Source organism: Macrobrachium rosenbergii, chromosome 57 (genome assembly GCF_040412425.1).
Source record: "Macrobrachium rosenbergii isolate ZJJX-2024 chromosome 57, ASM4041242v1, whole genome shotgun sequence".
Classification (NCBI taxonomy): Eukaryota; Metazoa; Arthropoda; class Malacostraca; order Decapoda; family Palaemonidae; genus Macrobrachium; species Macrobrachium rosenbergii.
This window is the reverse complement of record NC_089797.1, coordinates 13,620,981-13,646,894: the sequence shown is the minus strand read 5'-3', so window position 1 is coordinate 13,646,894 and position 25,914 is coordinate 13,620,981. Positions and strand designations below refer to the sequence as shown.

Below are 25,914 nucleotides of genomic sequence, written 5' to 3'. Positions count from 1 at the left end.
CGATGCTTGTGGCATAATTACGAGTGACATCATAAGTATTCAGACACGTATTACTGGCCGTGAATCTTTTAAAGGTTGCTAACACTATTTCTGTCAGTCTCCTTGTTTCCTTCATACCTTTCGGTGCTGGTAAGTTATGGGAACTGTCGAATGGGGCTGAGAGTCAGAGTAACCAGATACCCACGCATTATCACTTTTGCTATCATTTCCATTGGATCCAGTAGTAGCAAACTGCCATTCGTATTCAATATTTTAATTCCTCCTTAGTTCTTAGGAGTGAAGGTAAATATCTACTTGTATATATATATATATATATATATATATATATATATATATATATATATATATATATATATATATATATATATTACGATGCACTTCATATTCTTAATTTGTCCCATATCCGGTGTGTGTTTATTGACTAATCAGTTTAAGAAAAACATATATATATGTTTATTTGGCTTCATATAAAATGGTTAACGGTGCTTATGTTATAATATAAAATATAAATTGTCTAGTATAGTTCGTCCAATAGAAGAGGTTAACAGTCTATATGAGGCTAAACAGGTAATTATGAATACCTACGTCAATATATTGCATAATTTGTTTAGACAATTTATATTTTATATTATCCTTAACCTCCACTAACTTTGTGGTTGTTTGTTTTATGTAAGTCTTGCTTTCAAACATATGTCCGGTATATGTTTTTCTTAAACTGTCTCTGTTTTTCTGTCCTCTGGTTGTCCTCGTAATATTTTATCTTCGTGATTGAGAAGAATACAACTAAATAAATATATATATATATATATATATATATATATATATATATAGTGTGTGTGTATGTATATATATATATATATATATATATATATATATATATATATATATATATATATATATATATATCTCTCTAACTCACTTGCTCTCTCTCTCTCTCTCCCTCTCTCTCTCTCTCTCTCTCTCTCTCTCTCTCTCTCTCTCCTTCCCCCTAGCCATTCTGAACCCCTGTAAGAGCTAACTTGTTTCAACCTCCTCGATGTTTCGCAGTTCTATCTCCCGACTCCTGTTTGCTCATTCTCCTTCCCTCCTTCATCTCCTCCATCTCTTTCTCCTCCTCCATCTCCATCACCCATTCATCTCCTTCTCCTCTTTCATCTCCTTCTCTTCCTTCATCTCCTCCATCTCCATCATCTTCTCTTTCATCTTCATCATCTCCTTCTCCTTCTTCTTCATCTTCTTCATCTCCTTCTCCTGTTTCATCTCCTCCTCCTCCTTCATCTCCTCCATCTCCATCATCTTCTCTTTCATCTTCATCATCTCCTTCTGTTTCATCTCCATCATCACCATCTTCTTCTCCATCATCCATCTTCATCTCCATCATCCATTCATTTCCTTCTTCTCTTTCATCTCCTTCTCTTCCTTCATCTCTTTCATCTCCTTCTCCTCCATCTCCATCATCTCCTTCTCTCTCATCTTCGTCATCTCCTTCTTCATCCCCTTCATCTCCTTCTCCTGTTTCATCTCCATCATCTCTATCTCCTTCTCCTCCTTCATCTCCATCACCTCCTTCTCCTCCTTCTCGTCCTTCATCTCCTTCTTTCATCCCCATCATTTCCTTCATCTCCTTCTCTTCCTTCTTTTCTTTCATCTCCATCATCTCCTTCATCTCTTTCATCTCCATCGTCGCCTCCTCTTTGGTCTCCATCACTGCATCTCCCTCTTCTCCATCTTCTTCTCCTCAGTCATCTCTTCTCTTCCTTCCTCTCCTTCTCCTCCATCTCCATCATCCCATCATCTCCTTCATCTCCATCACCTCCATCATCTCATTCTTTTTCATCTCCATCATTTCCTTCATCTCCTTCTCTTCCTTCATGTCTTTCATTTCCATCATCTCCATCACCTCCTTCATCTCCTTCTCTTCCTTTCACTTGGCATCATTCCAACATGCATTCTGACCCAACTGAGAGAAGAAGATTAATCTCTCAACTTACATAAAAGAGTTATCTCATACACAGTTCTCTTTCACGGGGCCTGTGTGTCAAGGAAGGTTCTCGTGGTTTCAGTAAAGCCAGGTTCTTCTGCGAGAATATGCGTGCGTAATGCGTGCGTGTGCTGAAATTTGCTCTAGCGAGAATATATAAAGTTTATTTCGTTTAACATAACCCCCTTATAAGGCTTATTTACTGTATTTATTTATATGTGTACATTTATGTGCATATACATATGTACAGTTATATATTTATATATATGTGTGTGTGCGTTTATGTATACACACGCACACACATATATATACATATATGTATATATTTATATATATATATATATATATATATATATATATATAAAATATAATGTGAGAGCGTGGAAGGGTTTACTCTTACTAAGCCTACTTTAAGTATCATCTAACTACTTTTTGCAAGTGATGCTTATCTTTAAGTAAAAAAAAATAAGGCTTGGAGAAAAGTAGGCAGATGATACTTAAAGTAGGCTTAGTAAGATTACATCCATCCACGCTCTCACACAATGAAAACACGCCTGAAACACTTTTACTTTGAGATCAACATTAATTCTCAGGTGTAATTTTCTCTCTCTCTCTCTCTCTCTCTCTCTCTCTCTCTCTCTCTCTCTCTCTCTCTCTCAGTCGGATGGCAAGTTAAGGTGGTTGCCCGAAATACCATGTAATGACTCAATATTGACTTTTTTTTTAAGATTTTGTTTGTTACCAAACTGGGCACAACTGGGATTCCGGTTATTGTCATTACATTGGAAATATTCCTTTGAGTGTATGTCTGTATGATGTATAGTTGCTGTTACTTTTTCTGTAGGCGCTTGTGTCTGTATGACTGTGTATGCAAGTTTTGTCCTTGCGTAATGATGCATGTTCGCCTTTTATGGATGTTTTTGTTTGTTTTTGGTATGTTGCTGTTTGATTTTCTTTGTTTTTTTGTTGTTGTTTATGTAATTTTATCATATGTGAATGTGCTAGTAAATGCTGTCTTTTGTGGGTGCCGTCAGTTAACCTCACGCGGCGCACTGTAGGCATTACTTAAAGTTTTCAGCAGCGTCCCTTCGGCCCCCAGCTGCAACAACTTTTATTCCTTTTACTGTACCTCTGTTCATGTTCTCTTTCTTTCATCTTACTTTCCACCCTCTCCTAACAGTTGTTTCATAGCAAGACTGCTAGGTTTTCCTCCTGTTATACCTTTCAAACCTTTTTACTCTCAATTTGCCTTTCAGCGCTGAATAACCTCATAGGTCTCAACGCTTTGCCTGTGGCCTAAATTTTATATTCCATTCCATTCCATTTAGACTTTCTTATTCACTGAGAAGACTGATTTTCAGCATCTCTCTCACATCAGTTTTTTGCGCTTGAATCTGAATAATGTTTAGTCTGGCAGACATATCTCCTAGTTGTGATTATAAAAGTTTGACTAGTAATCCCTTAAAACTCTTACCTTTTTTGTGGATTTTCGGATTTTACAATTGACACAGAAACTTTTCAGATATTGCAAGTTAAACAGCTTTCAGTTAGCAAACACTTTTCTTGATGTTTTCTGTAAACAGCAATCTGAATTGTGTTCTGTTTGAGTTGTCAAACTCCATCATTATGGACAAGAAGAAGATTAATTTGGATCGTGTTTCTCTGGTCATGTAGGGCACCGCTAAATGTCTTCTTCAGCTCCTGCTGTGGGCCAAATTGATCAAATTTCATAAATCAGTTCAATCTATTCCCATAGGCACTTGCACTTCATTTAGGGAATGTTCACATTTTTCTTAACTTGGTTCTTTATTAATTTAGACAACGCCAAAGTTGAAGGTTTTTTTTTTTCCTGTATATGTCTTCATAGGACTGCGTATATCCATTCTCTTCTTTCTGTATTTCTTATTACAGTAGCGTCTGTTACTTCTTTCAAATGAACACCATATCCTTTTGAAGACTGAAATTCAAGTCAGTGGCCCCTGTGGGCTTGTTCCATATAAACAGTGTTCGTCTTCTGAATAATAATAATAATAATAATAATAATAATAATAATAATAATAATAATAATAATAATAATAATAATAATAATAAGGAATCTGGGAAAAGGAATCTGGAAAAACTAGAAGCCGAAGTAGCTCCAGGACTCATGCAGAAGAGTGTGCTACTGGAAACAGCGCACATAGTGAGAAAAGTGATGGACTCCTAAGGAGGCAGGACGCAACCCGGAACCCCACTATAAAAACCACCCAGTCGAATAGGATGACTATGATAGACAAAAATAAATAAATAAATAAATAAATAAAAAAATTAATAATAATTATAATAATAATAATATTATTATTATTATTATTATTATTATTATTATTATTATTATTATTATTATTATTATTATTATTATTATTATATCTTTTAGGACTAATTCCCTAATAAATTATTATTATTATTATTATTATAATTAATTAATTATTATTAATATTATTATTATATCTTTTAGGACTGCATACCTTTCTGTATTCCCTAGTAGCTTCTGTGGTTTCTTTCAAATTATTATTATTATTATTATTATTATTATTATTATAATATCTTTTTAGGACTGCATACCTTTCTGTATTCCCTAGTAGCTTCTGTGGCTTCTTTCAAATTATTATTATTATTATTATTATTATTATTATTATTATTATTATTATTATTATTATTATTATTATTATTATTATTATATCTTTTTAGGACTGCATACCTTTCTGTATTCCCTAGGTTATGTGGCTTTTTCAAATGAACACCATACTCTGTGGAAGTTGAATTTGAAGTCAGTGGCCTCTGTGAGCTTGTTCCATATGAACAGGGTTTGTTTACTGAATAATAAAATAATAATAATAATATATCTTCTTAGGACTGCACACATTCATAAATGCGTACACGTACTATTTTCGTCGCTGTTATCCTTAGTACGTTGTTGCTGCTGGAACGGCATTGTGAGATTGCCTTTCTAAAGTCACCATAAAAGGATCCCTTCTTCATTCCCGGAATCCAGAGTCTCTCGCTGTCAATAGCAAGCATTTATCTGTGAATGGTCCGGCGGAGGGAATCTCGGCTCGAATGGCTTCTGGCTTTTGTAAACGAATAGAAAGTCTTTCCAGTAACTGTTCTGGCGTCACTTAGAGACAATTGTCCTTTTCTTTTTTCAGACGTTCTGTTTTTACTCTCATTCTTTTTTTTCTTTGTTTTTTTACTTTTGTTTTTTGTTTTTGTCTTTTTTTGCTTTTTTGTTTTTGTTTGCTATGAGAGGCTGGACATGGGAACCCCATTTTCCCGATCTTTCGACTAAAGTTGGAATTGGTGTGGATGCAGGATCCGGATGCAAACGCTGGGGGTTGGAGGGTGGGATGGGGAGTTGAGGGAGGGGGGAGATAGAGAGTGCAGAGTGGAGGAGAGGATGGAATGGACTCTGGAGGACGGAAAGAATAAGGCTGTCTAATGATGAGAATGGTTTTTAAAGGCGTCTTGATGAAGGTCAGGAAAGCATAACCGTCTGCTTCCTCTTACTCTTGGGAAAGTTGCAGTTCTCTCTCTCTCTCTCTCTCTCTCTCTCTCTCTCTCTCTCTCTCTCTCTCCTCTCTCTCCTGTTCCCTTTAGTTAAGAAGGGTATTGCACTATATATATATATATATATATATATATATATATATATATATATATATATATACTGCATATATGTGTGTATATATATGTATGTATGTATGTATGCATATATATTTATATTATTATTTACGTAATATACTTTTCCCTTCAGTTAAGAATGAAGTATAATTTTAGTTCTCGAATATTCACATGCACTATATATATATATATATATATATATATATATATATATATATATATATGTGTGTGTGTGTGTGTGTGTGTGTGTGTGTGTATAAAATGTATATTTATATACATATAAATAAATTCTATGTATATAATATATACTTATATACATATGTGAATATATATATACAGTATATGTATGTATGTGTGTGTATATATATATATATATATATATATATATATATATATATATATATATATATATATATATATTTAATATTTTGAGAAAATATTCATGTATATTCAAAGCAGACTCGGCCTATTCTTCCAGCAGCGGACGGATTCTCATTTGGAAATGCAGATTAGATGGTGACCCGGACGCTTTCAGTAGTATATCGTTGGTGCCTGCTAAGTGCACTGAAATCGCTTTTGCCTTTCTTTAGCCCTGAGAAATGATTGACAATGGGAGATAGTTCGTTTATTTACTTAAGGATTCTCTCTCTCTCTCTCTCTCTCTCTCTCTCTCTCTCTCTCTCTCTCTCTCTCTCTCTCTCTCTCTCTGAAATGGTGGATTAAGAACTAAAGAGTTTGAAGCTAGGCTCTAGGTCTGCGGAAGAGAAGAGAGTATTGATAATAAACTTTATAGATCTGAATGAATACAACGGGAAAAATTAATGAAACGGTTTGACGGAAGAAATCAGTAAGTAAAGTTTGTGCTTCGTAATCGTTCTTTTTTTTTTCTCAAATATTTGCTGAGACATTCATGTTCACCCTGAAGGAAGATTTTCCTGTGACTTCTGGATGTCACCTAACCTTTGTCTCCTTCTTTGTCTATTTTTCTTCAATACCTCAGCCTCGGGTATTTAAGAGACTTCCCGTTCCACAGGCCGTCATAGAGTTCAGGGAATTTAAGAGACTTCCCGTTCCACAGGCCGTCATAGAGTTCAGGGAATTTAAGAGACTTCCCGTTCCACAGGCCGTCATAAAGTTCAGGGAATTTAAGAGACTTTCCGTTCCACAGGCCGTCATAGAGTTCAGGGAATTTAAGAGACTTCCCGTTCCACAGGCCGTCATAGAGTTCCGGGAATTTAAGAGACTTCCCGTTCCACAGGCCGTCATAGAGTTCCGGGAATTTAAGAGACTTCCCGTTCCATAGACCGTCATAGTGTTCAGGGAATTTAAGAGACTTCCCGTTCCACAGGCCATCATAGAGTTCCGGGAATTTAAGAGACTTCCCGTTCCACAGGCCGTCATAGAGTTCCGGGAATTTAAGAGACTTTCCGTTCCACAGGCCGTCATAGAGTTCCAGGAATTTAAGAGACTTCCCGTTCCACAGGCCGTCATAGAGTTCCGGGAATTTAAGAGACTTCCCGTTCCACAGGCCGTCATAGAGTTCAGGGAATTTAAGAGACTTCCCGTTCCATAGACCGTCATAGTGTTCAGGGAATTTAAGAGACTTCCCGTTCCACAGGCCGTCATAGAGTTCCGGGAATTTAAGAGACTTCCCGTTCCACAGGCCATCATAGAGTTCAGGGAATTTAAGAGACTTCCCGTTCCACAGGCCGTCATAGAGTTCCGGGAATTTAAGAGACTTCCCGTTCCACAGGCCATCATAGAGTTCCGGGAATTTAAGAGACTTCCCGTTCCACAGGAGAACGAGTTCAGGAATTTAAGAGACTTCCCGTTCCATAGAGTTCAGGGAATTTAAGAGACTTCCCGTTCCACAGGCCGTCATAGAGTTCAGGGAATTTAAGAGACTTCCCGTTCCACAGGCCGTCCCGTTCCACAGGCCGTCATAGAGTTCAGGGAATTTAGAGACTTTCCGTTCCACAGGCCGTCATAGAGTTCAGGGAATTTAAGAGACTTCCCGTTCCACAGGCCATCATAGAGTTCAGGGAATTTAAGAGACTTCCCGTTCCACAGGCCGTCATAGAGTTCAGGGAATTTAAGAGACTTTCCGTTCCACAGGCCGTCATAGAGTTCAGGAATTTAGAGACTTTCCGTTCCACAGGCTGTCATAGAGTTCCGGGAATTTAAGAGACTTCCCGTTCCACAGGCCGTCATAGAGTTCCGGGAATTTAAGAGACTTCCCTTTCCACAGGCCGTCATAGAGTTCCGGGAATTTAAGAGATTTCCCGTTCCACAGGCCGTCATAGAGTTCCGGGAATTTAAGAGACTTTCCGTTCCTTGGGCCGTCATAGAGTTCAGGGAATTTAAGAGACTTTCCATTCCACAGGCCGTCATAGAGTTCCGGGAATTTAAGAGACTTCCCGTTCCACAGGCCGTCATAGAGTTCAGGGAATTTAAGAGACTTCCCGTTCCACAGGCCGTCATAGAGTTCCGGGAATTTAAGAGACTTTCCGTTCCACAGGCCGTCATAGAGTTCCGGGAATTTAAGAGACTTTCCGTTCCACAGGCCGTCATAGAGTTCAGGGAATTTAAGAGACTTCCCTTTCCACAGGCCGTCATAGAGTTCAAGGAATTTAAGAGATTTTCCGTTCCACAGGCCGTCATAGCGTTCCGGGAATTTAAGAGACTTCCCGTTCCACAGGCCGTCATAGAGTTCCGGGAATTTAAGAGACTTCCCGTTCCACAGGCCGTCATAGAGTTCCGGGAATTTAAGAGACTTTCCGTTCCACAGGCCGTCATAGAGTTCCGGGAATTTAAGAGACTTCCTGTTCCACAGGCCGTCACAGAGTTCAGGGAATATAAGAGACTTTCCGTTCCACAGGCCGTCATAGAGTTCAGGGAATTTAAGAGACTTTCCGTTCCACAGGCCGTCATAGAGTTCCGGAATTTAAGAGACTTCCCGTTCCATAGGCCGTCATAGAGTTCCGGGAATTTAAGAGACTTCCCGTTCCATAGGCCACAGAGTTCCGGGAATTTAAGAGACTTTCCGTTCCACAGGCCGTCATAGAGTTCAGGGAATTTAAGAGACTTTCCGTTCCACAGGCCGTCATAGAGTTCCGGGAATTTAAGAGACTTCCTGTTCCACAGGCCGTCACAGAGTTCAGGGAATATAAGAGACTTTCCGTTCCACAGGCCGTCATAGAGTTCAGGGAATATAAGAGACTTTCCGTTCCACAGGCCGTCATAGAGTTCCGGGAATTTAAGAGACTTCCCATTCCATAGGCCGTCATAGAGTTCAGGGAATTTAAGAGACTTCCCGTTCCATAGGCCGTCATAGAGTTCTGGGAATTTCAGACACTTCCCGTTCCATAGGCCGTCATAGAGTTCCGGGAATTTAAGAGACTTCCCGTTCCACAGGCCGTCATAGAGTTCCGGGAATTTAAGGGACTTTCCGTTCCACAGGCCGTCATAGCGTTCCGGGAATTTAAGAGACTTTCCGTTCCACAGGCCGTCATAGAGTTCCGGGAATTTAAGGGACTTTCCGTTCCACAGGCCGTCATAGAGTTCCGGGAATTTAAGAGACTCCGTTCCACAGGCCGTCATAGAGTTCCGGGAATTTAAGAGACTCCGTTCCACAGGCCGTCATAGAGTTCCGGAAATTTAAGAGACTTCCCGTTCCACAGGCCGTCATAGACGATTAGAAATGCGAAGGAACGAAATATAAAATTTAGGCCAAATTTCAAGTGCTGGGACCTATGAGGGCATTCTGCGCTGAAAGGGAAACTGAGGGCAAAAAAGGTTTTAAATTTGCAACAGGAGGAAAACTTCGCAATTGCATTATGAAACAATTGTTAGGAGATAGTGGAAAGTAAGATGAAAGAAAGAGAATATGAATGGAGGTACAGTGAAAGGAATGAAAGGGGTTGACGGTAGTGGCTGAAGGGACGCTCCAAAGAACCTTAAGTTATGATTGCAGTGCGCCGCGTGAGATACACTGAAGGCACTACCTTAATTTTTAAGCACTTATCGGAGGACATTACATTTCTATGTTTTAAATACAGAAAATGATTTAACATCTTCAAATGTCAGGTGCGGATTCGATGTTTTTGAAATAGTTGACGTGTCAGCTTTTCAAATGCCGCGTATCGTAAATTCTGTTATCAGTGAGTCATTTTCAGCTCAGTGGTGGAAAGTATAAAAACGCCATTTGCAAAATTAGTAATAGGCTATTTCATGCACACACACGTATGTATGTATGTATGTATGTATGTATGTATGTATGTATGTATGTATGTATGTATGTATGTATGTGTGTGTGTACAAATATATATGTACATATACATATACATATACATACATACGTGTTTGTGTGTATGAAATAGCTTGTCAATAATTTTGCAAATGGCGTTTTTATACTTTCAACCACTGAGCTGAAAATGACTCATTGATAAGGCATACACACACACACACACACACACACATATATACACACACATACACATATATATATATATATATATATATATATATATATATATATATATATATACATAGATATATATTTATATTTATATATATATATAGATATATAATATTTATATTTATGTACATAATGTATATAATATATATATATATATATATATATATATATATATATATATATATATATATGTAACAACCATTTCTGAGCCTATAATTGATTTAAGTCTCTGTTTTATGAACAGAGGTTTAATCTCGCTTATCCCGAGACATTGTGTGATAGCAGTAACGTGAGCCGGCATCGTAAGTTATATATTTCCCTAACTAAAATCTAAGGACTACTGGAATGAGATACTAAGTACAAAACTAAAACCCTTTATTGACAAAAATCAACGAAAAATAACTTCTTAAAAATTACGAAGAATGAAATCCAATGTTTCACATAACTATCAGAAAATTTTCTAAGGAAATAATGCTCCAAAATCACAAACCCCAATTACAGAAAATAACTCATCTGTCAAAACATGAACACGTCAATCAATTAAAACAGGCCATCTCAAATGTCATACCACTCTCATCCTCGTAGGAGGGAGAGAGGAAAAAAGAATAGGAATGGAGTGGAACAGAAATACTCCACAAGTCCTCTGGGACAGTCTCCATGTGAAAAATCACTCACATCTTCAGACACACATGAATCGGATCTCACAAGTCCAATTCGAACAACAGTTCCTCCCATTATATTCATTATGTAACGCACGAACGAACGTACTTTTGTATGACATCATTCGAGGTCAAAGTTCGGCAAGACACGCCTCTGTATTTCAAGGCGTCACGAAGTACACGTACACACCATACATTATTAAGAAGCATCCTTCAAAAACCGGATTTTGTAACTGGTTCAGCTTCTAGAACGTTCTTTGCTGAAAACGCATTTCCCAGCCCGTGTCTTGTCACCAAGGTGGTTTCTTCGACCCTTGTGGTATGCGAATGTTTCAGCAGTTTCCTATCTGCTGCGTATAGTGAAAATGGACCCTGCGAATAGCTGACCCAACTTTTCAAAGGTCACCTTCGCGAGCCTTTACATATATGTATATAATATATGTATATAATATATATATATATATATATATATATATATATATATATATATATATATATTTATGTATGTATGTATGTATATACAGTATGTATAAAGATTATATATATATATATATATATATATATATATATATATATATATATATATATATATATATATAGATAGAGAGAGAGAGAGAGAGAGAGAGAGAGAGAGAGAGAGAGAGAGAGAGAGTAGCATTGTTGAGAGAATCATAAATTATACACGAACGGTTAAGGACAAATTTCGTACGTCATAGTCTTTGCCTTGAAGGCAGTGTAAAGTTTCAAGCGCGTGAGAAGACATCAAAGTGACGTGAAAGTGTTATCCGAGATAAAGTAGCCTCGTTTGAAACTCCTTTTCGACCTGACTGATGGATTTCAAGGACATAAAACCCATTATTCACTGCAACAACCGTTCAGGCTTTCTCAGGGTACCGAAAACATCCCGGTAGCACCTCGGTTCTGGAGTAATGGAGTCTTAAATATGACTCAGTTCACCATCAAAAATGTTAGCTCAGTTCACCATCAAAAAAGTTGGCTCAGTTCATCAGAAATCAAAAAGTTGATTGAGTTCATTATCAAAAAGTTGACTCAGTTCAGCATCGAAAAGTTGAATCCGTTCAGTATCAAAAAGTTGAGGCAGTTCACCGTCAAAAAGTTGACTCAGTTCACCATAAAAAATTCAGTTCACCATAAAAAGTTGACTCAGTTCACCATAAAAGTTGACTCATTGCATCAGAAACCTGAATCGGCTCATTTCAAAAAGTTTACTCAGTTCACCATCAAAAAGTTGACTCAGTTCACCATAAAAATAAGAATAAGTTAACTCATTTCACCATCAAAAAGTTGACTCAGTTCACAGTCTAATGTTAGTATTTGCTTATACTATTTTGAAGCCCCAGGCAACTTATAGCTGTTTTGTATAATAAATGTTATTACTCTAAACTCGAAGCTTCTAAAAAAATCACATATTCATAGGAAATTTCAGGTATTAAGGAGTAATGCGAAAATTCTGGTAATAAATATTCAGATTAGGCAGCATCGCTCCATCTTATAGTTTTCTGAAGCCTATAGCCCTTGCCTTTCTTTCTGAGGTACGACGTCTGAAAGTTTATGTAAATTTCAGCAGTGTGACGTCTAAATTTACCGTCACCACAAATATACTTCCTTCTTATTAAAAAATGCTGTTCGCAACCAAGAGCTAAGTCCACAATTAGTGGAATAGCTCCCAAACAATATCCTTAGTGCAAAAATCAGTTCATGGGGGGAAACGAAACACCACAAAAAAATCATAAAATTTAATGCAAAACAGCAAGACAGACGTTATTCCTGCACCTCGGAATACATAAACTAATGAAAATCAGTCACCCTTAAATATTTACACGAAAACAACATACTTACCCAGTTAAAAGGTTGTATAGCAAAAACACGTATCCAAAAAGGGAAGGGGGTTCAGCTAGGACAAGGTATACAGAAAGTGAGAATAACTTGTCAAATACAGACTAAGTGAACCTAACGCCTAAACACTGGCGTTGGTTTTCAACCTATTAATAAGCCTCTGTGTCCAGAACAAGAGTGGCGATGGTACACTGGCGTTGCAGCCGTGAACTCTTCAACCCTATTAATAAGCCTCTGTGTCCAGAGACAAGAGTGAGGTGGCGAGATGGTATATATCTATATAGAGTACTCCACAAGACCCAAACAACAGCGATCCTACGTCCACCAGGATAACCCTCAAAAAACGAAAAAAACGGGACGTCCTAAGTCAGAATTAGGCCTAGGTCCTCGCAATGATCGCCCAAATAATCCAAAAATATTAATTACTTGTACCTTGGCTAAGCGGGAGCCCCTCGACATTAACTGACCCGAGGGTGAAGTCATGATGAAGAGCAATCCCTCAAGGGTAATGGTATATCCAAACAGGCGTTTGAAGCAAATCCGAAAATCATCGTGAGTAATGAGGCTCTCAGAGATCAACTGACTTGTTCTTTCGAAAACATCTCCGACCAAGCCACAGTAACAGCACCGCTCACTCACAGATAAACGAAGAAGACAATGGTCATTAGTGACAATCACCAAACAATCAAACCACCGGGGAAAAGGAAAACAGACTAACTCAACAGTACAATGTTTTAACACAACATCAACAACGTCATCAAAATGTATACAATAATAATAAATCACAACAAAGTGACAGCAGCTTAATCTAAAACAAAACAGGCCTAGAGGGATATAAATATTTCATGATACATGAAGTAACAATATGAAAAAACCTATGTAATATTTTATATTTGGTTGATCATTTTAGTGATATCTAGTTTCCATAAAATTTGATATAAAAAATCCACTATAGTTATCAACTTTCTTATGCAAAGACATGTAACGACTTGGACCACTCTGCAAAAAGAATAATTCGTTGGAATTTCCTAACTTAAAAAAGTCACGTATTTTAATAATTTATTTAGATTTTGTTATATTTATTTATTATTTTATCTTTTTTTCGTTTCTAATAATTGATCTCTTCTTTCTGTTTTTCCTGTTATCTTCTGTAACTTCTTTCAAATGAACACCATATTTTTTGGACACTAGAATTTCAAGTCAGTGGCCAATGTACTGTAGGCTTGTTCCATATGAATGGGGGTGTCTCCTGAATAATAATAATAAATAATAATAATAATAATAATAATAATAATAATAATAATAGAGAAATCAGGAATTTTTACTGGTCGAAATCATCATTCCTGAGCATAGCCGCTTAGGTAGCTAAATTACAGTACATTGCTTTGTGAAGAGAGTGAGAACCCCTTCGAACATTAACTTTGTCCCCTATCGGGCAAAAGAAATCAAAGGAACTTGATTAGTCTAACTTAAATCATCTTTCCTAAATATGATTGCGTGGGTAATCAGATTAAAAGTAGTTGTTAACCATTATAGATCCAAATAATTATTCAGCAATCTCTGACACTGTGAGGGAAACTGAGGCTTTAGATGGCCGAAAAACCAATGATAACTGATAACAGGTTACGTTAGCTATGCGAGAGGAAGAAATCAGGATATGATAACGAGAAATAGTTTAGATTTACCCTGGTTTAAAAAAAAATACACATTTACTTGCGAAGACAAAAACCTCAATATAATACTGAAAACATTTTAGATTTACTCTTAATTTTTAAAAATACGATTTTTTTTTACTTTCCTCAGAAACTAAAAAACACGAAGCTTTACAGATCATCTACAAAAGCTTAGTTTACTTCCACCGTACATCCGACATCAGTGACACCATGAGAACTTCAAAATGTCTTGAGGCCTGTAGCATAGTTCAGCCTAAAAAAAAAAAAACGAAATCTGTAGCCAGCCGAGGAAGTTGGGTTTTTGGATATTGCTATAATAAGTGCTTATGTAACTGTAGAAGCTAGCAGAATACGCATACAGTCAAGAGACAGTCTGGATGCGATAAGTAAAATCAAAGAGAAACAGAAACAGAACGAGTCAGTGTCACTGATACGAAGTCTAAAATAGCGTAGCAGACGCAAACTCGGAAACTCGCTCACGCCAGACCACCGTAGGCCCATTTGCACACGGGTCCTGTAAAAGATAACGACAATTAGATAGGCCGTAGGGTGAGGCTTATTTTTAGCTAGGTACAGGATGATAAGGGTAAGGAAAAACAGGTAGGCCTATTTGTTAGTGACGGTATCATAACTACGCTTAGCCAAAATACTCAAGTGAAATGCAATGGCTTTGGTTCTAACGTTAATTCGGCTGTTCTAGATTCTCTCTCTCTCTCTCTCTCTCTCTCTCTCTCTCTCTCTCTCTCTCTCTCTCAAATGGTGGAGTTAAAATGTAAGCACGTACATTTCCCTCTCTCTCTCTCTCTCTCTCTCTCTCTCTCTCTCTCTCTCTCTCTCTCTCTCTCTCTCTCTCTCTCTCTCTCTGAAAAGGTGGAGTTAAAATGTAGGCACGTTCTCATTCTCTCTCTCTCTCTCTCTCTGAAAAGGTGGAGTTATAATGTATACACGTACATTTCTCTCTCTCTCTCTCTCTCTCTCTCTCTCTCTCTCTCTCTCTCTCTGAAATGGTGGAGTTAAAATGTAATCACGTACATTTCTCTCTCTCTCTCCTTGAAATAGTGGATGGAAAATGTATCCCCGTAAATTCTCTCTCTCTCTCTCTCTCTCTCTCTCTGAAATGGAGTCGAAATGTATCCCCGTTAATGGGAGGTATACATGGAGTATGTTGCAATGAGTCATGAATAATGTATGAGCACTGAATAACGGCTCTCCATTGCGGTGTTTTTCAAGAATTATTCGTTGCCGAATTGCTTAAGGTTCGCTCTGGCGCTGTTGCTTTTTACGTCGCCGGAAAGGTCCTCGTGAGCTGAGTATGTTGATGAGGATGTTAGTGTGAGTATGTTGGTGTATGCTGGTGTTTGTGAGGGTGTTTTTTCACTGGCCTTCCTTCCACCATGTGCGTGTGTTGCTGTTTGTGAAACCTTGCGGAAATTTTGCTGTTTGTTTGTTAGTGTGAATATTTTAAGCAAGTAAAAAATGCGCCGGAGTTTCTTCGGCTCAAATGAGTTTTCCGTACAGCCGATAAACGTATAATCAAGGCCACCGAAAATACATCTATCTTTCGGTGGTCTCGGATAAGGCTGTATGAGCCGCGGCCCATGAAACTTTAACCACATCCCGGTGGTGGCCTATCCTATATTGTTGCCAGAAGCACGATAATGGCTAACTTTATCCTTAAATAAAATAAAAACTATTGAGGCTAGAGGGCTGCAATTTGGTATGTTTGAGGATTGGAGGGTAGATGGTCAACATACCAATTCGCAGCCCTCTAGCCTCAGTAGTTTTTAAGATCTGAGGGCGGACAAAAAACTGAAAACCAGAAATTGGAAAACAAATATATTTAAAACATGACGCTTCGAAACTATATGTGGATTGTTTAAATATATTAATTCTCCAATTTATTCTCCAATATATTTATTCTCCAATTGGTTCTTTTTCAAGTTCCAAAGTTTGGTTGTGATCTGTTATCATTAGTTTATGTTGTTGTTTGTGTGTGTTTTTTACTTTTTTCTTGCTAAATTGTCTTTCTTGCTGTGTGTAAAACCTTATGTAAATATTGCTGTTTGTTTGTTAGTGTTTATGTTGAAGATAATTATTGCTTGTTTCATTTATTGTTTGTTAGTGTGTATGTGAAGGTCATGGCCTGGTAGACTAATAATTTTGGATATAGGAAAAGTGTTTCGTCAAGTAGATAAAAGACTAGATTTTTTTAAAATAAATAAAAGCACATTGATAATTTTAATATTGCCAAGATACTGTTTATTTAAATAACGCTTGTCTTGGGTGAAAAACAATTCAAATAATACTATTTTATTTTAGTTTTTTGCATAAATGAACACATAAGCGCTCATTTTTCAAATGAGCTGATTTATGTCAATAAAAGATGTAAAATGGCGTCATTGTACTCATAGCGTTCGCTTCTGTGAGTAAACTAGAGAGAGAGAGAGAGAGAGAGAGAGAGAGAGAGAGAGAGAGAGAGAGAGAGAGAGAGAGAGGGAGAGTTAATGGTCGCGAACTTTGTATCTACATAAGATAAACCTGTCATTATGCCCATTTCAGTACATCAGGTGTCCTTGCGGTGTAATGTAACAGCGTCTTTTTCCATTGAGCTCGCTATAGTTTCTGCTACATTGGCTATATTTCTCGCGACGGCGGCCGTATTTTCCATCACACAGTGGCTATGTTTCTCCGCTGCGCTGGCTATAATGTGAATTTCAGAGCCGACCTCTTTCTTTCAGAGGACCCATCTCTCTCTCTCTCTCTCTCTCTCTCTCTCTCTCTCAAGTGATGGAGTTAAAATGTATCCCCGTAAATTCTAAATTCTCTCTCTCTCTCTCTCTCTCTCTCTCTTGAATGGTGAAGTTAAAATGTATCCCTGTAAATACTCTCTCTCTCTCTCTCTCTCTCTCTCTCTCTCTCTCAAGTGGTTGAGTGAAAATGTATCCCCATAAATACTCTCTCTTTCTCTCGCTCGCTCTGTCTCTCTCTCAAATGGTGGTGTTAAAATGTATCGCCGTAAATACTCCCCGCCCCCTCTCTCTCTCTCTCTCTCTCTCTCTCTCTCTCTCTCTCTCTCTCTCAAATGGTGGAGCTGAAATGTATCCAGGTGAATTCTCTCTCTCTCTCCTCTCTCTCTCTCTCTCTTTCCACTCCACTTTTTCTTTTCGTTCTTCCTTTTTCTCCCCGGCAGGTATGGCGAAATAGCCTCTTTTCCAAGTGAAAAGGGTTTAATGTTGGAGATATATTAATTTGGCTGCTCTTCCCAGCTCTTGCGGTAACCCCAGAGGCAATTTGCGGATTTTTTTTTATTTCGCGTTTGGCGTTTTTAAGTCTCTCATTCTTGCCCACACGTTACATTAACTTAATTCACAACCGAAAGGGCTTTGTCTGCTTCGTCACTGGGAGAATTCTCTTCTGTTGCGTTCGCTTGAATATCAGTTCAGTTTCATATCCATTGGGTTTTAAGCGTCACGCAGGAGGGAATTTTTCGTTGTTTTTCTTTTCGTTGGAACTGGACATAAAAGACAAGTTTTGAGGTCCTGTTTGCTATTAGAAAAGACACACATATACATATATACTGTGTATATAAGACACACACACACAGTTCCTCACTGGACGGGTTGGTATCGTTCTTGGCTAGCACTCTGCTGGGCCCGTGCTCGATTCTGCGACCCGCCAATGAAGAATTAGGGAAATTTATTTCTGGTGATAGAAATTCATTTCTCGTTATAATGTGGTTCGGATTCCACAAAAAGGACCCGTTGCTAGGTAACAATTGGTTCATAGCCGCATAAAATAAATCTGATCCTTCAGGTAACCTGTTAATTTGGTCCGGTTAAACTAAGGTATACTTAACATAAGACACACACATATACATATATACAGTATATATATATATATATATATATATATATATATATATATATATATATATATATATATATATATACTTACACACTCATATATGTATACATATGTATATATATATACAGTATACATATGCATATACGTTTTTTAATAGCCTCAGTGACTTCTTAAGTTCATGTGACATTCCCACGATTTTTTTTCACTACGAGTCTATCCCAAGTGAGAAATACTGACAAAGTTGTCATCTACTGTGACAGGACTTTCACGGAGGTGAATCTCTGGAGGCTTCTGCAAATGAAAATCGAAATTAGATTTGTAGTTCAAGAAACCATATGTAAGGGGAAGCAGGTAACCAGCGAGAACTGGTTTGACATCTAGAATGTAACTAGACCGGGATATCGGATGAGACTCGGGGTACGTAACTGACAAAATCAAATGGTTCATGTGAGATTTCAGGGAGGAAATGAAGAACTCAGAGTAGAATGTGATAAGTACTCAAGTCTACAAAGTGAGGTTAAACGAAGATCAGGAGACAATACTTGGACAAACGGGCTGATGAAGTTGAAACAAAAAAAAAGTATACCTTTTTTTTACCAGACCACTGAGCTGATTAACAGCTCTCCTAGGGCTGGCCCGAAGGTTAGACTTATTTTACGTGGCTAAGAACCAACTGGTTACTTAGCAACGGGACCTACAGATTATTGTGGAATCCGAACCACATTATAGCGAGAAATGAATTTCTGTCACCAGAAATAAACTCCTCTAACTCTTCATCAGCCGGCCGGGGAATTGCACTACGGCCCATCGAGTGACAGTCCGCTGCTCTACCGACTCACCCAACGAAGAGCTTGATGAAGTTGACAAAGTGGTATTGATGTTAGGGTAGCTCACAGAATTATTAATGAAATACCCTTGGGTGAAAAGAAAAAGATGAAAAGCTAATTGATATCAGATATGAATGAAGTAATACAAATTTGATGGTGATGGGGTCTTGTCAAGTGAATTTGAAGTATATAGTGGGGTGCAACAAAATAATGATATTTCACCTTTGATGTCTACCCTCCTCATGGATTTGCTGACCTTCTCTCAAAAGCATGTTCCATCAAATGATTAAATGAAAAGTAGTACATCGCAAAACAAGATACCATACAAACAACGATGCCAAAAATAACTATTCAAGCGGCTAAAGTCACCCTCCCCTTCAGCCTCTGTCCTGTAATCTTGTGTTTTTGCTAAAGAGGGAGTCTGTTTCTTCCTTCAAGATTAAGCCCAACCACCCCCTCCCCTTTTTTTGGGGGTGGGGACGCTGTGTTGTTTTTCGAGTTTTCATCGAGGCTGGGCTTGAAAAAGTCGAAAGCTTACCCACCTCACCTAAGTCTCATTAAGAATTTATATATATCAATATATATATATATATGTTTCATTAATAATTTATATATATATATATATATATATATATATATATATATATATATATATATATATATATATATATATATATATATATATATATATTTTATATATATATATATTTATATATATATATATATATATATATATATTTATATATATATATATATATATATATATATATATATATATATATATATATATATATATATATTTATATATATATACATACACACATGACTGTCAAATACCCTTTGCAAAGATACTCTGACCCAGTCATAATTCTGTTTGGCTGTAATAAGTTAATGCTGAACATCTCACTTCATAAAAGAGCAGACAAACAAAGTAATAGATGAATACAGTCTTGCATACGTATATACACAACAAATGATTCCCGTCTCTCCATTCAGTTGCAAAGAAAACAGAATCACTAAAGGAAGGTAATTAAAAGGAAACAGAGCTTAACGAAGGGGAAGGAAGACTTAAAAGATCAAGCTGGAGGGGCTGCGTTAGAGAGAGAGAGAGAGAGAGAGAGAGAGAGAGAGAGAGAGAGAGAGAGAGAGAGAGAGATTTTGCAACGTTTTAGTCATTGCATTGAACCAGCTGTCACGCAAAGAAAAGAAGTGATGATAGGTCATTATTCCAGGTAATATTCAATATAGCAGCAGATTCTGAGGCGTATTTCTCTCTCTCTCTCCCCTCTCTCTCTCTCTCTCTCTCTCTCTCTCTCTCTCTCTCTCTCTCTCTCTCTCTCTCTCTCTAGAAGTTAGAAGAGAATTGTTCGATAAATGTAAATATATGGAGGAATGAATTCTGAAATAGCTCTCTCTCTCTCTCTCAAAGTTAGAACATGCATGTTCAATAAATGTAAATATATGAAGGAATTAATTCAGAAATAGCCCTCTCTCTCTCTCTCTCTCTCTCTCTCTCTCTCTCTCTCTCTCTCTCTCTCTCTCTCTCTTTGTCACACACACACACACACACACACACACTTTCTCTCAAAGTTAGAACAGGAATGTTCAATAAATGTAAACATTTGAAAGAATTAATTCAGAAATAGTTCTCTCTCTCTCTCTCTCTCTCTCTCTCTCTCTCTCTCTCTCTCTCTCTCTCTCTCTCTCTTTTTGTCACACGCGCACACACTTTCTCTCAAAGTTAGAACAGGAATGTTCGTTAAATATAAACGTGGAGGAAAGAATTCAGAAATAGCTCTCTCTCTCTCTCTCTCTCTCTCTCTCTCTCTCTCTCTCTCTCTCTCTCTCTCTCTCTCTCTCTAGGTTAGAACAGAATTGTTTTTTAAATATAAACATGTGGAGGAATGAATTCAGAAATAGTTCTCTCTCTCTCTCTGCGTTGGCGTGTATGTGGGACTGAATATATCTCCCAGAAACTTCACGTATACACTTCCGCGTTAGCGCGTGAGTCCGCTTTCTCAAGCAGAGCAGAGAGGCAGCGGGAAAGCAAGCACGTGTATCGGTTAATAATCTGGTCGCGAGCGAAAACCTCAACTTTTGAAATGAGAATCGTCAATACCCGAGAAAAAGAGAGGAAACTCTTTTGATGGGCGAGAGCGAAAAAACGAGAATTTTCCCACCAGGTAAATATGCACCTGACCCGAACAATGGAACTTGCCTAACAAAAGGAAAAGAAAGTTTTACGCTTTCATATTTTTTCGGGAGGCAAAAATGCTCCCATTGTCTTAATTATGCCAGGGACCCTCGCCATTACTTTATCTGGGAGACCTTCGCCATTACTTGGTTCCACATTAACGGTTTTCCAACTCCGACAATGTACATTCACTCCATCCATCCACCTCCCAGTCTCAGATGAATTCCCCCCCGCCCACCCCCCAACCCCTCTTACCCCCGACATCCCCACGCCCACGTGATGCTCTGCCTATCTACCTCCCCCCACCTTCCGCCCTACCTCTCCCTTACTCCAAGAGACCTTCCACCACTCACCCATCCTTTCCCAGATAAGGCTTCTCCCCTCGCCTCTCTCTCTCTCTCTCCTCTCTCTCTCTCTCCCCTTCCTCTCTCTCTTTCTCTCTCCCCTTTCAGAAAACAAAAAGATGTCTGTTCTATTGAAAAACTTTTTGTTTATTTATCTGTTTCCCTGAGGGAATACACAACGGCGTGTACGACTTCAGAATACAAAGGAGAAGAGAAAAGATTTTGAAACACTTTGTATCTCTCTCTCTCTCTCTCTCTCTCTCTCTCTCTCTCTCTCTCTCTCTCTCTCTCTCTCTCTCACCTTGCTCTCAAGGTCAGAGCAGAAATGTTCAAAAACTGTAAACAAGTGAAGGAATGAATGCAGAAATAGTTTCTCTCTCTCTCTCTCTCTCTCTCTCTCTCTCTCTCTCTCTCTCTCTCTCTCTTTATTTCTTTTCCACACACACACACACACACACACACACACACACACACACACCACCTTTTTTCTCAAAGTTAGAACACAAATGTTCAATATCTGTAAACATGTGAAGGAATGATCATCAAATAGCTCTCTCTCTCTCTCTCTCTCTCTCTCTCTCTCTCTCTCTCTCTCTCTCTCTCTCTCTCTCTCTCTCTCTCTGAGCAAAACAGAAACGTTCAATTAATACAGAAATTCGAAGGGATGAATTCAAAAACATTTCGCAATCAGCTGGCAATATTTATTCAAGTTCGTTATACCACTGGTCGTTAGCTCAACGGAGTTGGGAGCAGTTAGTCTGATGAACATTGAACAAACCTGTCTGTAATTGGAAAAGACAGACACAGTAGGCACATATGCTCTGTGAGTATCAGCAGGCAGAGTTTAGGACAGGAACATCACTCCATAAATATTTGGCTTCTCTATGGATAAAAGGGCATATTGAATATTTATAGGGTTGCCTTTCACGGCCTTATTTCTCAGTCATAGAGGTGGAATAATTCGTCCCTAGTTTGACGAACTGTCGTAAACCATTTTTTCCTCATTCTGGGAAAATAGTCTTTAAAGATTTTTACTTTATTCAGAGCTTCTAATTTGCTCATCTTTTGTGGAAATTGTGTTGGAAAATCTGACACCGCAGACGGCTGAAATTTTGATACGTTATAGAGTATCAAAAACTGAGACACTATGACTGGAAAACTTAAAAACTTAAAGAAAAAAAAAATGGGATAGGCCAGTTTGTCAAAATAGGTACGGATTGTACCTTCGGCGTTCCTTATACTGCACCGTATCTTGAGCGTTCCACTTTATACGAATCTTTAATATGACACTGGGTCGTCTTGGTAGGTTTTTGCCAGTGTGAAGTTCATTAGCTTATTATGTTTGAATATAAAATTCTAGTGTATGCAGTAATAATAATAATAATAATAATAATAATAATAATAATAATAATAATAATAATAATAATAATAATATCATTTATTATTATTATTTATTATTATTATTATTATTATTATTATTATTATTATTATTATTATTATTATTATTATTATTATTACTGTTGCAACTCAGTGACTAGGAAATGTGGTCATGAAAGGTAACCTACAATGTAAAGTTCATTAGATTATTATGTTTGAATATAAAATTCTAGTGCATTCAATAATAATAATAATAATTTGATTCTCAAACAGTGCAACAATGCCCCCTGCCCATATCCTAATAATGTTAATGTTCATATTATTCCCCTGTTGATGCTGATTAAAGCAATCCAGGGTTCCTTTGAGAGGTATTAAGCTCCTGAAATCTTTAAAACATCTAATTTCCTCGTTTTCTTGGCCATCACTGTGAAATGCTTACAATATTCATTTACGACCTGCGTAGATTTAATTATTTATAATAAGAAAGAATTAAGTTCTTTAATGTATTCAGTGATCAGGAATTCAACAAATGATTGGATGAGGTTTTAGTTTTCTGAAAAGAAAACTATTGTGCCGACTTTGTCTGTCCGTCCGCCCTTTTTCTGTCCGCACTTTTTCTGTCCGCCCTCAGATCTTAAAAACTGCAGAGGCAACAGGGCTGCAAATTGGTATGTTGATCATCAACCCTCCAATCATCAAACATACCAAATTGCAGCCCTCTAACCCCAGTAGTTTTTTTTTTTTTTATTTAAGGTTAAAATTAGCCATAATCGTGCTTCTGGCAATGATTTATGCCGGGCCACCACCGGGCCGTAGTTAAAGTATCATGGGTCGCAGTTCATACGGCATTATACCGAGACCACCGAAAGGTAGATCTATTTTCGGTGGCATTGATTATACGCTGTACAGAAAACTCGATTGCGGCGAAGAAACTTCGGTGCATTTTTACTTGTTTTCTTCACATTTTAGCATATACATTTTGGGGGGGATAACTGCTTGATTGCTGCATAAAAATTCGGGTAAGAATAAGATATAGTCTTTAATTTGTGTCTGTTTCCTTGTCCTTGGAGCCGCAGGCATTCGGTAGGTTTGCATGCACAGTATTTCAAGAAATGCTGTCTACGCGTACACATTTGCGAGACGCGCAAACGAAAGTTGGCGGCCCTAGACCTGTATTTAGCCGATTAGATTGTTAACAAGAAAAAAACACGTTAAAGAATGCCGCGAAGTTTCTTCGGCGCAATCGAGTTTTCTGTACAGCCGCTATAGCGTACAATCAAGGCCACCGAAAATAGATCTATCTGGCCTTGGTCTATATGCTGTATGACCCGCTGCCCATGAAACTTTAACCACGGTCCGGTGGTGGCTTATTATATATGGTTGCCAGAAGCATGATTATGGCTAACTTTAACCTTAAATATAATCAAAAGTACTGGGGCTAGAGGGATGTTATTTGGTATGTTTGATGATTGGAGGGTGGATGATCAACACACCAATTTACAACCCTCTAGCCTGGGTAGTTTTTAAGATCTGAGGGCGGACAGAAAAAGTGCGGACAGACAGACAAAGCCGGCACAATAACTTTCTTTTTAGAAAACTAAAAAACACCCGTTACGCAAGAAGGAAATCTGCACATAAAATGCAACATTTTGTTCTTTGTACAAGTTGCCATATTATGGAGACCCTTCGATAACCTCAGGGTCATCCTTATCCTATTAAAGTATTATAATTCTTCCTCCTACTTATTGTAGATGTTTTAAGTTTTCTTTATTTTTTTACAATCCTGTCAAGCACGGCTATTAACAGGGTTAAATGAAATTAATACTGATTTTTCGTAAACACTAATAGAAAATAAGAACTTCGAATTGTAGTATACGTAATCAAATTCCTTTTTCACTCTCTTGATTCATTATTTATTCACTTGCTTCTGTCTTCGAGAAGCCAAGACGTAGTTTGACCACTCTTGTGTGATCTCTGCATGGAGATGGAAGGGTTAAAGGTCACGTGGTCATTAGTACTGCGCAACAGACATTTTAATTGTTATTACAAAGATTCCCAGTTCAAAGATTTTTTTTCAACCTACCTGCCGTAGAAATTCGAGAATCTAAATGTTTGTGCGTTAACAACTCTATATCGTAGAATTCTAAATGCTAGCTAACAGGGTTGATAACTTACCGTAGCTAAGACTTTTACCTTCATCTGTTCATTCTCTGCGTCAATAACTGCAATGCTTTTTGACTGGTCATGGCTGTCTCTTTTCATACCTTTATTCAAATGATGGTGGACGCAAGAACATTATTTATATTACTCTCTGTGCTAGTTATTAAGCTCTTAGAAGCTTAAATAATCTTTCTCATTATTTTGAAAGCCTTATTTAAACATTTTCTTTTTTAATCCCCGCAGAAGCCTCCCGTAAGGGGTTAGTGCCTTCATTGCACCTCGCGCGGTGCACTGTAGGCATTACTTAAGGTTCCTTGCAGCGTCCCTTCGGCACCTAGCTGCAACCCCTTTCATTCCTTTTACTCTGCCTCCATTCTTATTATCTTTCGTCCATCTTTATTTCCATCCTCTCCTAACAATTGTTTCATAGTGGAACTGTGAGGTTTTCTTCCTGTCAAACCTTTCAAAAATTTTTGTTCTCAGTTTCTCTTTCAGCGCTGAATGATCTCATAGGTCTCAGTGCCTGGCCTTTGGCTTAAATTTTATATTCCATTTTATTAAATTAAGCTAATGAAAGTTTGAATAAATCTTTCTCATGACTTTGAAAACGCTATTTGAAACTTTTTTTTTTAATCCTACCTAAAGCCATTTCTTTTATTCCCTATAAAGTTTTATTATGATTTCTTCTTTAAAAAAATCTTCCCATTCTTCGATGAAATATTTCCATTAACAAAGAAAGGTATCGACTGCTGAAGGTAAAATAAATTAGCTTGTTATCGTGTCGTGAAAACCTATTAAAATTTTCTCTCCCAGTCTGATTGACCCAAATCTTGTATTAAGGATG

At 37.6% G+C, this 25,914-nt stretch overlaps 1 long non-coding RNA gene across 1 annotated transcript in view; it reads left to right on the top strand.

Annotated features, from left to right (window-relative positions):
* LOC136836963 (uncharacterized) overlaps positions 1-25,914 on the top strand; it is a 503,858-nt gene that overhangs the window by 461,785 nt on the left and 16,159 nt on the right. The gene's annotated exons all lie outside the window — the stretch shown is intronic.